Here is a 12,562-nt window from a genome sequence, read left to right as displayed (position 1 = left end):
TTTGTCTAAGATTAATTGACCATAGGTGTGTGGATTTATTTCTGGGCTACCTATTCTGCTCCACTGATCTATATATTTGTTTTTATGACAATACCATGCTGTTTTGATTACTGTAGCTTTGTATATAGTCTGAAGTCAGGGAGGGTTATGCCTCCAGTTTTGTTCTTTTTCCTCAGGATTGCTTTGACAATTCTGGGTCTTTTGTGGTTCCATATAAATTTTCAAACTATTTGTTCTAGTTCTGTGAAAAATGTCATGGGTAATTTGCCAGGGATCACATTAAATCTGTAGATTGCGTTTGGTAGTATGGCCATTTTAACAATTTTAATACCTCCAATCCAAGAGTGTGGGATATCTTTCCATTTCTTTGAATCATCTTCAATTTCCTTTATCAGTGTTTTATAGTTCTCAGCATATAGGTCTTTTACCTCCTTGGTTAGGTTTATTACTAAGTATTTTATTTTTTGTATTCAATTTTAAAAGAATTTTTTTTACTTTCCCTTTTTGATATTTTATTGTTAGTGTAAAGAAATGCAACAGATTTTTGTATGTTAATCTTGTATTCTGTTACCTTGCTGAATTTGTTTATCAGTTCTAGTAGATTTTGTGTGGCGTATCTAGGGTTTTCTATATATAGTATCATGTAATCTGCATATAATGACAGTTTTATCTCTTCCCTTCCAATTTGTATAACTTTTATTTCTTTTTCTTATCTGATTGCTGTGTTTAGGACTTCCAATACAATATTGAATAGAAGTGGTGAGAGTGAGCATCCTTGTCTTGTTCCAGATTTTAGTGGGAAGGCTTTCAGCTTTTCACCATTGAGTATTATGTTGGCTGTGAGTTTGTCATAAATATCTTTTATTATGTTGAGATATGTTCCTTCTATACCCATTTTGGTAAGAGTTTTTATCATAAATGGATGTTGAATTTTATCAAATGCTTTTTCTGCATCTGAGATGACCATGTGGTTTTTGTCTTTTTGTTGTTGTTGTTGTGGTGCATCACATTGGTTGATGAGTCTTGTTTTTTAATCTATCAACAGCAAAACAATTAGAGCCACTCCCAGCTGCTCTAGCTAACATGTTGAATCCAGGCTCTTCTTTATATTCACCTATATCAACAAGTTCAGCCCTATCTAAAATCATGTTCCTCCTCCCTTGATTCATCCTCACCCTAACTCTGTCTGCTGAGAGAAACCAACACACCAATTACTAAGGCTTTGAGTACTACCTTGGTGAGAGGTGCTCCTGCATCCTGACTTTGTCCCCAGGGGGTAGGGTGCAGAGCAGCAGCATCTTGGCCCTAGTTATGCTGGGCCAAATCCCTGACTAAGGGCCCAGGGGGTGGGGCCCAGGGCAATATCAGCACTCCCTGGTGATTATGGAGCAAAGCTGTGACTGAGGACTGGGGGTGGGGGTACTGAACAACAGTAGTGCAGCCCAGCTATAGTGGGTTGAAACCACGACTTGGGACCCAGATGGTGCAGTGCAGAGCAGTGGCAGCTCAGCACCAGTAATGGCAGGTCAAAGCATGACTTGGGACCCAGGGGTGGGGCACAGTGCAGCAACCTTGACTTAAGACCCTGGCTGGGGAGGGGGGATGCAGAGCAGTGGCAGCTCCAGTGCCCTATATGGCAAGGTGCTGTGGCATCCTGATCTTGTAGAGCTTGGCACAGCAGTAGGGGCAGGTCTCAGTGCAGAGACAGCTCCATCCTTGAGGGGGAGATTCAGCAGTGGGGACTCTGGGCAGCTCTGTCATTCAGATTCAGTGTTGATAAAGACTGTGGGGGTCCTCAGTAGCACAGGCTGCAAACATCCACCGTGGCAAGGCTTGCTGGGGTCCTCCTACTCTCCTTTTTCCTGTGGGGTAAAACCCCTCTGAGGGGATCCTTCTTGTTGCTGCGCTGCCCTGGACTGGGCTATGGGGCAATGCAGGTAAAATGCTCCCTATGCTCTTCTAGATGGCCATCCTTTGTTTTTGAGCTCCACAGGGTTTCTGCTGTTTCTTCATTGTAGTTTAGAGCTCTCCCAGAGCTATTTTCATCAGTTTGTAGTTGTTTATTTATTGTTTTTGTTGTTTTTGTTGTTTTTGTGGGAGTGATGAGTGTTGGGACCTCCTAGTCTACCATCTTTCTAATGTCACCTCCAGCAACCACTAATTTTTTTCCTTCATAATTTTGCCTTTTCAAGAATGTCATATAGTTGGAATCATACAGTGTGTAACATTTTAATGTTGGCTTCTTTCACTTAATAATATGCATTTAAGGTTCTTCTGTGTCTTCTCATGTCTTGACATCTCATTTCTTTTTAGTACTTAATAAATTCCAGTGTCTGGGTGTATCAATCCATTCAGTTGATCAATCCATTCATTTACTGAAGAACATCTTGGTTGCTTCCAAGTTTAGGCAATTATGAATAAAGCTGCTATAAGCATCCCTGTTCAGGTCTCTGAGCGGATTTAAGATTTCAGCTTCTATGGGTAAATACCAAGGAGCATATTGCTGGATCATGTGGTAAAAGTATGTTTGGTTTTGTTAAAAAAAATGCTAAAATGTCTTCTAAAATGCCTGTACCATTTTGCATTCCCACCAGCAATAAATGAAAGTTCTTGTCGCTCCACATCCTTACCAGCATTTAGTGTTATCAGTGTTTTGGATTTTGGAAATTCTAATAGGTGTGTAGTGATGTCTTGTTTTAATTTGCAATTCCCTAATGATATATAATGTAGAATATCTTTTAAAATGCTTATTTGACATATATATACATATATATATATACATATATATATGTATGTGTGTGTGTATATATATATATATATATATATATATATATATATATATATATACACACACACATACTCCCCTTTGGCAAGGTGTCTATTCAGATCTTTTTTGTCCATTTTTAAATTGAGTTTTTAAACATTGTTGAGTTTTAAGAGTTGTTTGTATATTTTGGATCACAGTCCTTTATCAAATACATCTTTTGCAAATATTTTCTCCAAATATGTGTCTTGTTTTCTCATTCCATCGACAGTTTCTTTTACAGTGTGTTTTGGAGCTCTACTTTAAGACAGCCACAAGATAGAGTAAGTTTTCTGCACATTTAGCCTTTCAAAGATTGATATTCTCTGTAAAGGATTAAGAGATGCCTGGTAGGTCTCCTCTGAGGTAGAGCTAAAGGAAGAGAGAATAGTGATGTGGACTTTTACCTTTATGTCATGTAAGTGACATATATCTGGCACATATCTGTTTAGTACTTAGGATTGAGAAAAGAGAAGGAACAGGTCAACAGAACAAGGCATGGGCCACTGGTATAGTTGGTTCAATCCCAGTATTTATTGTGTGACTTTACCGTGTGACCTTACTGTGTAACCTTGAGCAAGTCACTTATCCTTTTTGAGCCAAAACTTCTTTATCTCTAAAATAGGTGGAATATTGCCAACTTGTAGAGTTTCTGTGAGGACTCAGTGACAGAGCATAGCACCTAGTACAGTGTCTTGTTTGTGATATGTGCTCCCTACATTAACCACTGCTCACCTTTCCTTTTTTCCTTAGCACTCCTTTTTTGTGGAGGGATTCAAGGCTACAAAATGAATAGCCATAAAAACAATTCATGAGTGATCCAATACCAGTTTTAAGCATATATAGTGACTCTCAGTGACCATATATATTATACATTTGTGTGTCTTTATAAAAGAAAAATTCTGCCATATGTCACTTCTATTAAATAGTGAGTAAGCCAAAAGGCCCATCTGAAAACAACCACTGAGGATGCAGAACCTAGTTTTAATAAAATAAGATTCTGTAAGGTGAAAACCAAACTAATAGTTCCAAAGGTCATGATAAATGAATTAGGAAAGTAATAAAAATGGCTTAGCAAAGCAATGCTGTCATTCTTCATCTTAATGAATCTCTTAAAGAGTAAATAAAAGGAGAAAGATGAAAGTAATTATTGGCTGTGTACCTAGTTATTGGAGCTGCTGCTATCTCCAAGGGATACAGTTCATAAAGCTGAGGCTGTAGGTGAATATACATATATCACGTAGCTGCCTCAGAGCTTGGGAGCTATATATCATGCTTACATAGTGAAAGCACAAATACTTGTCTTAATGAACATGTTATGTTGACCTCTATCCCTCTGTCACACCCTGCTAAATGTATAGGGCCAGTGTCTTGGCAGTTAGAAGGGCTACAGAGAACATGGCCGTAGGAGGCAGAGGCTTGAGCCAGCTCCCATTTCTGCCATTTCTTGCTGAACAGAGAAGACATTAAATTTCCTGGCCTGCCATCGAACAGCAAAAGAGATGGAGGAAACAAATGAGGGGAAAAGGCTTTTAGAGTTTCAAAAAAGGAGGATGAATGATTCACAATGTTATTGCTATGAGAAATGTAATAAACACTCTTTCCATGTATATTGTATTAGAGAACCTTTTACTGATGCACTTTTATTTGCACCACTCAATTGGACAGTATTAAAGCTGGGACATTCCTGTTCATTTGAATGGTTGATGAAGAATATGCAGATTAGTCTTGCCATTTTGTCATTTTGACTGACAGATATTACATCATCTTTTTCAGTAAGTTGTTAATCATTATTTAAAAATTATATTACTTTACACTCTAAATTTAAAGGCACTTATAAATTTTGTCATGAAAATGTTATAAAGCCAGTACAGAAATGTTATTCCATATTTTATACAAGAAGTGATTTATATATTAATATATGTATAAAAAATAGGTTATATAAAATAATTTTATATATATGATTTTTTAAAAACAAAAAGATATTATACATACTGTTTTGTTAATAGATTAATTTTACTTAGCAGTATACTATGAATAATTTCATGTTATTGCATATTCTTTCACAATATTCTTAAAGGTTGTATAGATTCTGGAATGTGGATATACCATAGTTTATTTAACCAAACTCTATAGTTGGCTGTTTAGGTCATTTCCATTCTTCTAATAACCCTGTTGTAAATGTATTTATAGCTGAATTTCTGTGCTCCTCTATGAGTCCTTCCTTAGAATGGAATCCTAGTAGTGAAATTGATGAGTGAAGAGTCACAGCAACTTTAGGGCAGAAAAGTTTTGAATAAACCTGAAACTTTTAAAGAACTTGATTTTAGAAACAACAAAGAATTAAGAAAAACAATGGAAACGCTCTTGAAGCAGGGAGAACTCTAACGATCAGAGCTGGATATCACACCTCAGAGAAGGGCGTTGTTAATACAACCCAGGGAATAACACAATCAGGGTTACGGCTGTAAAGAGAGCTTTTAAAGAAATTCACTTCATATTAGGAGAGTGGATTTAAGACTGAAGAAAGGGTGTGCTTTTCCCGGTGATAAAGCAACTGAATGTAGTGTTCACGATGGACTGGAGGGCTAAAGAGGATGTGGTTTGGAAAGCTTCCTAAAAATCATGGGGCAATATTTTGCAGTTGTGGGTTATATGTTATCATAGTATAATGGTTCTGACTCATGTGGAAGCAACAGGAGGAGGCGGGTTTTCCTAGTAACTATGACTGTAAATTATTCTTTGGAGCAGAGATTTTAAGAGGCAAATATTTCAGACCTTGACCGCACAGTGTTATAGAATTGACCTTTTTCAGAATGATTCTTTTTGTTGTTGTTGTTGTAGGGGAGGATCATTTTAGGGTTGGTTTAGACTTAGTGTATCCTTTTGATTGCAGTTGATTCAATTCTGTTTTCAGAATGTTAAGTTTTGGATTGACTGTTTTTCAGGCATATTTTTCTGTGTAGAAATAACCTAAATGGCAGACAGGAAGGGGCGCTGTAAATATCAGCTATATCTGCAAACCAAAAGGCAACCTGGGGCCACATATATGTCATTTTTATCATACTTACACAGAGGGTGTGTCAATCTCAGCTTCCCTAAGCACTGCTCAGCATCAAGCCCTAAAGAATTTCAGCTGGAAAAAGTAGCCACATTCAGTGTTTGTGTCAATACTAACCAAATCTGTAAGGATATTTAGCACCTTACGTTCTCTAGGGGGTGAGGTGAGGAATTAGTCTAATGTCTGCAGTTTGAATTCCTTGAGAAGCTATAGTCTCAGCACTCCCAGTATCCTCAACACCCCCGAGTATATCCACGCTGTATAACTGGGCTGGAACTTGAATTCTGTTTGACTGGGGACCTAGGAACCTCCCCTGACAGACATTTCTCCTTATTCCACATTTTTAGCTGTGGGTTGTGTCTTGCATCATCCTGGGCACATTACCTTTTATCCAGAACTTACCCCTTACAACCTGCTTCTTAGGTGTTGTATGGTTTCCTGCTGCTCTGATCTTCATTCACCATATTAGTCTTTTTGAATATTGACTTTTGCCTATATTGGACCCAGAGCACCAAGTTGATTTGTATCTGCTGAGAGACCATAAAGATGTTTACAGTTTCCTCCTGGCCTTTGCCCCTCCCCTTCTAATATATTCTCATCTCTCCTGTTTGCTTTTAAGATCTTAACACACCTAATAGATGCAGAAAAAGCTTTTGACGAAATTCAACACCGATTTATGATAAAAACTCTCCAGAAAGTGGGCATAGAGGGAACCTACCTCAACATAATAAAGGCCATATACGACAAACCCACAGCAAACATTGCTCTCAATAGTGAAAAACTGAAAGCATTTCCTCTAAGGTCAGGAACAAGACAAGGATGTCAACTCTCGCCATTATTATTCAACATAGTTTTCAAAGTCCTAGCCATGGCAATCAGAGAAGAAAAAGAAATAAAAGGATTACAAATTGGAAAAGAAGAAGTAAAACTGTCACTGTTTGCAGATGACATGATACTATACACAGAGAATCCTAAAGATGCTACCAGAAAACTACTAGAGCTAATCAATGAATTTGGGAAAGTTGCAGGATACAAAATTAATGCACAGAAATCTCTTGCATTCCTATACACTAACAACAAAAGATCAGAAAGAGAAATTAAGGAAACAATCCCATTCACCACTGCAACAAAAAGAATAAAATACCTAGGAATAAACCTACATAAGGAGGTAAAAGACCTGTACTCAGAAAACTATAAGACACTGATGAAAGAAATCAAAGATGACACAAACAGATGGAGAGATATACCATGTTCTTGGATTGGAAGAATCAATATTGTGAAAATGAGTATACTACCCAAAGCAGTCTACAGATTCAATGCAATCCCTATCAAATAACCAGTGGCATTTTTTACAGAACTAGAACAAAAAATCTTAAAATTTATATGGAGACACAAAAGACCCCGAATAGCCAAAGCAGTCTTGAGGGAAAAAACCAGAGCTGGAGGAATCAGGCTCCCTGACATCAGGCTATACTACAAAGCTACAGTAATCAAGATAATATGGTAGTGGTACAAAAACAGAAATATAGATCAATGGAACAGAGTAGAAAGCCCAGAGATAAACCCACCCACCTATGATCAACTAATCTATGACAAAGGAGGCAAGGATATACAATGGAGAAAAGACAGCCTCTTCAATAAGTGGTGCTGGGAAAACTGGACAGCTACATGTAAAAGAATGAAATTAGAACACTCCCTAACACCATACACAAAAATAAACTCAAAATGGATTAGAGACCTAAATGTAAGACCAGACACTATAAAACTCTTAGAGGAAAACATAGGAAGAACACTCTTTGACATAAATCACAGCAAGATTTTTTTGGATCCATCTCCTAGAGTAATGGAAATAAAAACAAAAATAAACAAATGGGACCTAATGAAACTTAAAAGCTTTTGCAAAGCAAAGGAAACTACAAACAAGACAAGAAGACAACCCTCAGAATGGGAGAAAATATTTGCAAACGAATCAACAGACAAAAGATTAATCTCCAAAATACATAAACAGCTCATGCAGCTCAATATTAAAAAAACAAACAACCCAATCAATAAATGGGCAGAAGACCTAAACAGACATTTCTCCAAAGAAGACATACAGATGGCCAAGCAGCACATGAAAAGATGCTCAATGTCACTAATTATTAGAGAAATGCAAATCAAAACTACAATGAGGCATCCCCTCACACCTGTTAGAATGGGCATCATCAGAAAATCTACAAACAACAAATGCTGGAGAGGGTGTGGAGAAAAGGGAACCCTCTTGCACTGTTGGTGAGAAAGTAAATTGATCCAGCCACTATGGAGAACAGTATGGAGGTTCCTTAAAAAACTAAAAATAGAATTACCATATGACCCAGCAATCCCACTCCTGGGTATATACCCAGAGAAAACCATAATTCAAAAAGACACATGCACCCCAATGTTCACTGCAGCACTATTTACAATAACCAGGTTATGGAAGCAATCTAAATGCCCATCGACAGACGAATGGATAAAGAAGTTGTGGTACATATATACAATGGAATATTTCTCAACCATAAAAAGGAAAGAAAGTGGGTCATTTGTAGAGACGTGGATGGATCTAGAGACTGTCGTACAGAGTGAAATAAGTCAGAAAGAGAAAAACAAATATCATATATTAACGCATACATGTGGAACCTAGAAAAATGGTACAGATGAACTGGTTTGCAGGGCAGAAATAGAGACACAGATGTAGAGAACAAACGTATGGACACCAAGGGGGGGAAAGTGGCAAGTGTGGTGGTGGTGGTGAGATGAATTGGGAGATTGGGATTGACAGTATACACTACTATGTATAAAATGGATAACTAATAAGAACCTGCTGTATAAAAAAATAAATTAAATTAAATTAAAAATAAAAGAGAGATCTTAACACACCTAGAGGCTGAGCAAGTTGTACTAATGACGATGAGGGCGTACTGTAGGCAAAGTGCTGTATTTGTTGCCCCATCTTTAAGTATGAAAATGAGCTTATTTATTGCAAATAATGTAATATTCAATTTAAATGACCACTTTTACTGCATTATTTTCTATCAACAGTTTCCCTGTTGGTCAATTTTGGAAACACAATGCAAGAATTTTTTTCCTGGGTTATAGTTCTTTACAACAACATTCTGGAATCGCTAAAGGTATGGCAGTCTGGAAGCGCTAAAGGTATGGCAATGGAAAAAGCATGAACTGTGTTTAATTCTGTTTGCCGATATTTAGTGGAAGTGTTAATCAACATTTGTAATCTTTTAATAGATTTAGTCAGAAGGTCTGAACAGTTACCATTGCCTCACTTGAAGAGGCTTATATGAAAACAATTTATATTTCTTCCCTAAAATGATAGTCATGAAGATATATTAAAGGGAGGTATGCTATCCACTGGAGGTACCTGAATCTAGGAAGTGCTATTTAGACCAAGTTTGTTGGATTTGTACTTGTACATATTTTGCTATTCTATTCTATTTTAGTGGTAAAGTCTTTAAGATGAGGGGCAGAGGAGGAAAGAGAATATGATTATAGTCTGTAATAATACATTTATTGTTGTTAAGTAAATTAAATGCCGATACTTAATTAGCATTGAATGATGAAAAACATTCAGATATAGAGTTTTACATTGTCAACTCTCAAATCAGTATTGTTAAATTTGTCCAGACATTCATATTTTGCAATTTGCAATTGAAATTGTTAATTTTAAGATAAACATAATGAAATTCCGACCATTTTCAATGAACCCTGTACAAATTTATGTACACTGACACTCTGTATAGTAAGAGCAAGTTTGGTTTAGTGGAAGGGGTCCTGGTATTGAAGTTGGAATATTTGGGTTTGAATCCAGATGGCTCCACCTATTAACTGCGTAAACTTACATGGGGTAGGTTATTTAATTTTTTCAGATCTCAGTATCCTCATCTGTAAAATAAGAACAATAATAGCTACCTCACCAGGTTATTATGGAGATGGCATTTGAAAGCCACTAGACTAGTGTTAATACATGGTAGGTACTCTGCACACATTTCTTTCTTTTTTCGGTTTCTAGAAATGTTTAAGCATAGACAAGACAATTCAGACCATGGGTGTAGTGGATGACTTCCAGGTGACCTTGAAAGTCATATCTAACCTTAGTTTCTCTGACCAATTGTTCATAAATGGACCTTTGTCATTACAATGTTTTTCATTCAATTCAATTTTATTGGTATTTACTATGTGTTAGATACTCTATCGTGTCTTTGTAAGTATACAGGGGGCGTGGGAGCATATGGGGAATGCATTTGCCTCTTTTCTGCCTTGTCTTCTTGCCCCCACAGTGTACTAGCACCTCCTCATTATCTCATCTGGAGCTTGTACCTTGTGTCTGTCTGCTATGGTGTATTCTCAGCATCCTGTATATGCTTTTTCCATACTATGTATGGCTCACGCCATAGCCTCTGAGGTAATACTGAGCTCAGAGGCTGCTGTGAGGGTAAATGAATTAATACATTAAAGCACTTAGAACAGTGCGTGGCATTAAGTGCTCAATAGATTTTAGTTACTGTTATCTGCCCATTCCCCGTGGGCTGGGGCTTGTTCTACTGGGTCAGTCACCTTCTGTTCAGGTGCTTTCTGGACAAGAAGATCCCTTGCTGTCTGTGAGGAGTATGAGAAAGATCAGAGCAAGGATAAAACTCTTGATATTAGGATTAAAAACAACATTGCAAATGACCTTTATTAGGTAAGAAACTACAAAGTTCTGCATAGGACAAGCATATTTTATACAATAAAATATTGATAAATAAATGTTACTTACAACTTGTCAGAGGTTATATCTGTTTTCTCATACTTTTCATGCTTTTAAGTTTTGTGATCAATTTGTATATATGTATATAAGATATCAAAAACTGAGAAAAACTCCAGAGGAAAAGCATCCATGCACAATCACATCTTCATTCCCCAAACAACTCAGTTTATTTCTAACAAGAACGTCAGAAAGTTTCTTACCATGGGAGAGTGACCTTTAAAGAAAAGACCTGACAATCAGATAAACTACGCACCATTTACAGAAGGATTCAGGGGAATTTACTCCATCTATTCCCCTGGCCTCTGGAGGAAATTATTCATTCTCGAAAGGCAAAGCTGATTGAGGAAGGAAGAGTCAGGTTGAAAACAGACAATGCTTTTAGCTGTGTTTATGAGAAAGAGTCTAGACCTCTGGGTTTTCACCTATAGAGCAAGGTGGTTGGACTAGATCATTTTAAAGGAGCTTTCCAGATCAAACAGGGTGAACTCTACCGCGCTAAGCTATGCCATGTCCATGCTGTTTAGGTAGAAATCGTAAGCTTACTACCAGACTGCAAACACCTTGCTAGATGAGGAACTTCAGTTACTAGTCCTTGGATCCTCAGTATTAACCCAATGCCTGGCCAGTATTCTAGGTTCTATCCGTTGTACCTGCAGAAAGAATCTGTAGCAGAGTTGTGGTGAGGGACAAGTAAGGTGATGTATTTACAAGTGCTTAGAGAGCTGCAAAGGGTTTTTTTGTTTTTTGTGTGTGGGTTTTTTTTTTTTTTAATGTACAGTGAAGTTGTAAAATGAAGGAACTAATGATAGACTGAGAATATTTCTTTGGTTTTTGAGAACTTCAGAGGTGGAAGAAAATGTGACATCTAGTACAACCAAGTCACTTACAGTGGAGGAAGTGGGTTATACAGATAAAGTGAGTACTCAGTAAGGTTGCTGGTGTCTGAAAGATAACAGAAAGCAGTGTCATGATTCTGAATTCATGAACCTACAGTTTTTGATTAGTTAATATTAAAATTTATAAGAGAGAATAAAGCAACATAAGGGAAAAAAGTTTACGTACACCAATATAACACTCTAATGGTGACCATTGCTATATTTGCCCTTCAAGATTTCAATAAGTAATGGTCATTTTCCACAAGGACACTACACTGTAAATCAGGTGTCCCCCTAAACAGTAGAAATATGAGCCTAAATGTAGGAATAGCTTTACTCTTCTCATTTAGATGCTGACTTTTGCTTTCGCCTGCGAGACTTTGGGCAGAAGCTACATTTATTTACCCTCACCGAGTTAGTTTTCATATATGCAGAACATCTCTTGACTTGGTAGTAGCGGGCCAGGCCCTCAGTTTGCCTCACATACCAATGTATATTTTCAGCTTAATCACTGAGAAATTGAAATTGAAACATATTTACTTGTTATAAATGCAGCTTTTAAGTGAAATGCTTGCAAATTTCTTAGTTCATAGGGCCCAGGAGAGATTCTATGAGCTCAGGAACATGCTATAAAGGTGTTCATGTTGTGTGTGGATATGTCTTTAGGATGACGTGAATTTTCAAAATTTACCATTTACCAACAGATGATTAGCACTGGTGTTCATTGTTACAAAGCAGTCTTTGCAGTGTGGATGGTGTGAGTGGGCACTGACCATCAGGTGAGTTAGCAGATGAGTGCTCAAAGAGATTGGATAGAAATAGAAAAAGAAAAAAGAAGAATTAAGCACATTCTTCACATATACCTTTTAAAATAATGGTCTTACAAGAAAAATATGCTCATTTTAGAACATTTAGAAGATACCAATAACCACACAGAAAAAAGAGGAAAAAACCCCCCTGCAATCCTGTTATTCAGAGATTAAAAACTACCAATTTAGTATGTAGCACTCCCTAGGCTGTTTTCTATATATTTAAATAAT

The 12,562-nt window shown here is 37.1% G+C and overlaps 1 protein-coding gene across 2 annotated transcripts in view; it reads left to right on the top strand.

Annotated features, from left to right (window-relative positions):
- METTL4 (methyltransferase 4, N6-adenosine) overlaps positions 1 to 12,562 on the top strand; it is a 393,372-nt gene that overhangs the window by 243,608 nt on the left and 137,202 nt on the right. The window contains exon 10 of one of the 2 annotated variants that reach the window (XR_014252087.1): positions 8,925 to 9,013. The gene's annotated coding sequence lies outside the window, so the exon portion shown is untranslated. Of the gene's footprint in view, positions 1 to 8,924; positions 9,039 to 12,562 lie in introns of both variants that reach the window. The other variant, XR_014252088.1, reaches the window with a different exon arrangement.

Source organism: Balaenoptera physalus (assembly GCF_965194825.1).
Source record: "Balaenoptera physalus genome assembly, chromosome: 12".
Classification (NCBI taxonomy): domain Eukaryota; kingdom Metazoa; phylum Chordata; class Mammalia; order Artiodactyla; family Balaenopteridae; genus Balaenoptera; species Balaenoptera physalus.
This window is presented reverse-complemented; position numbering and strand designations above follow the sequence as displayed.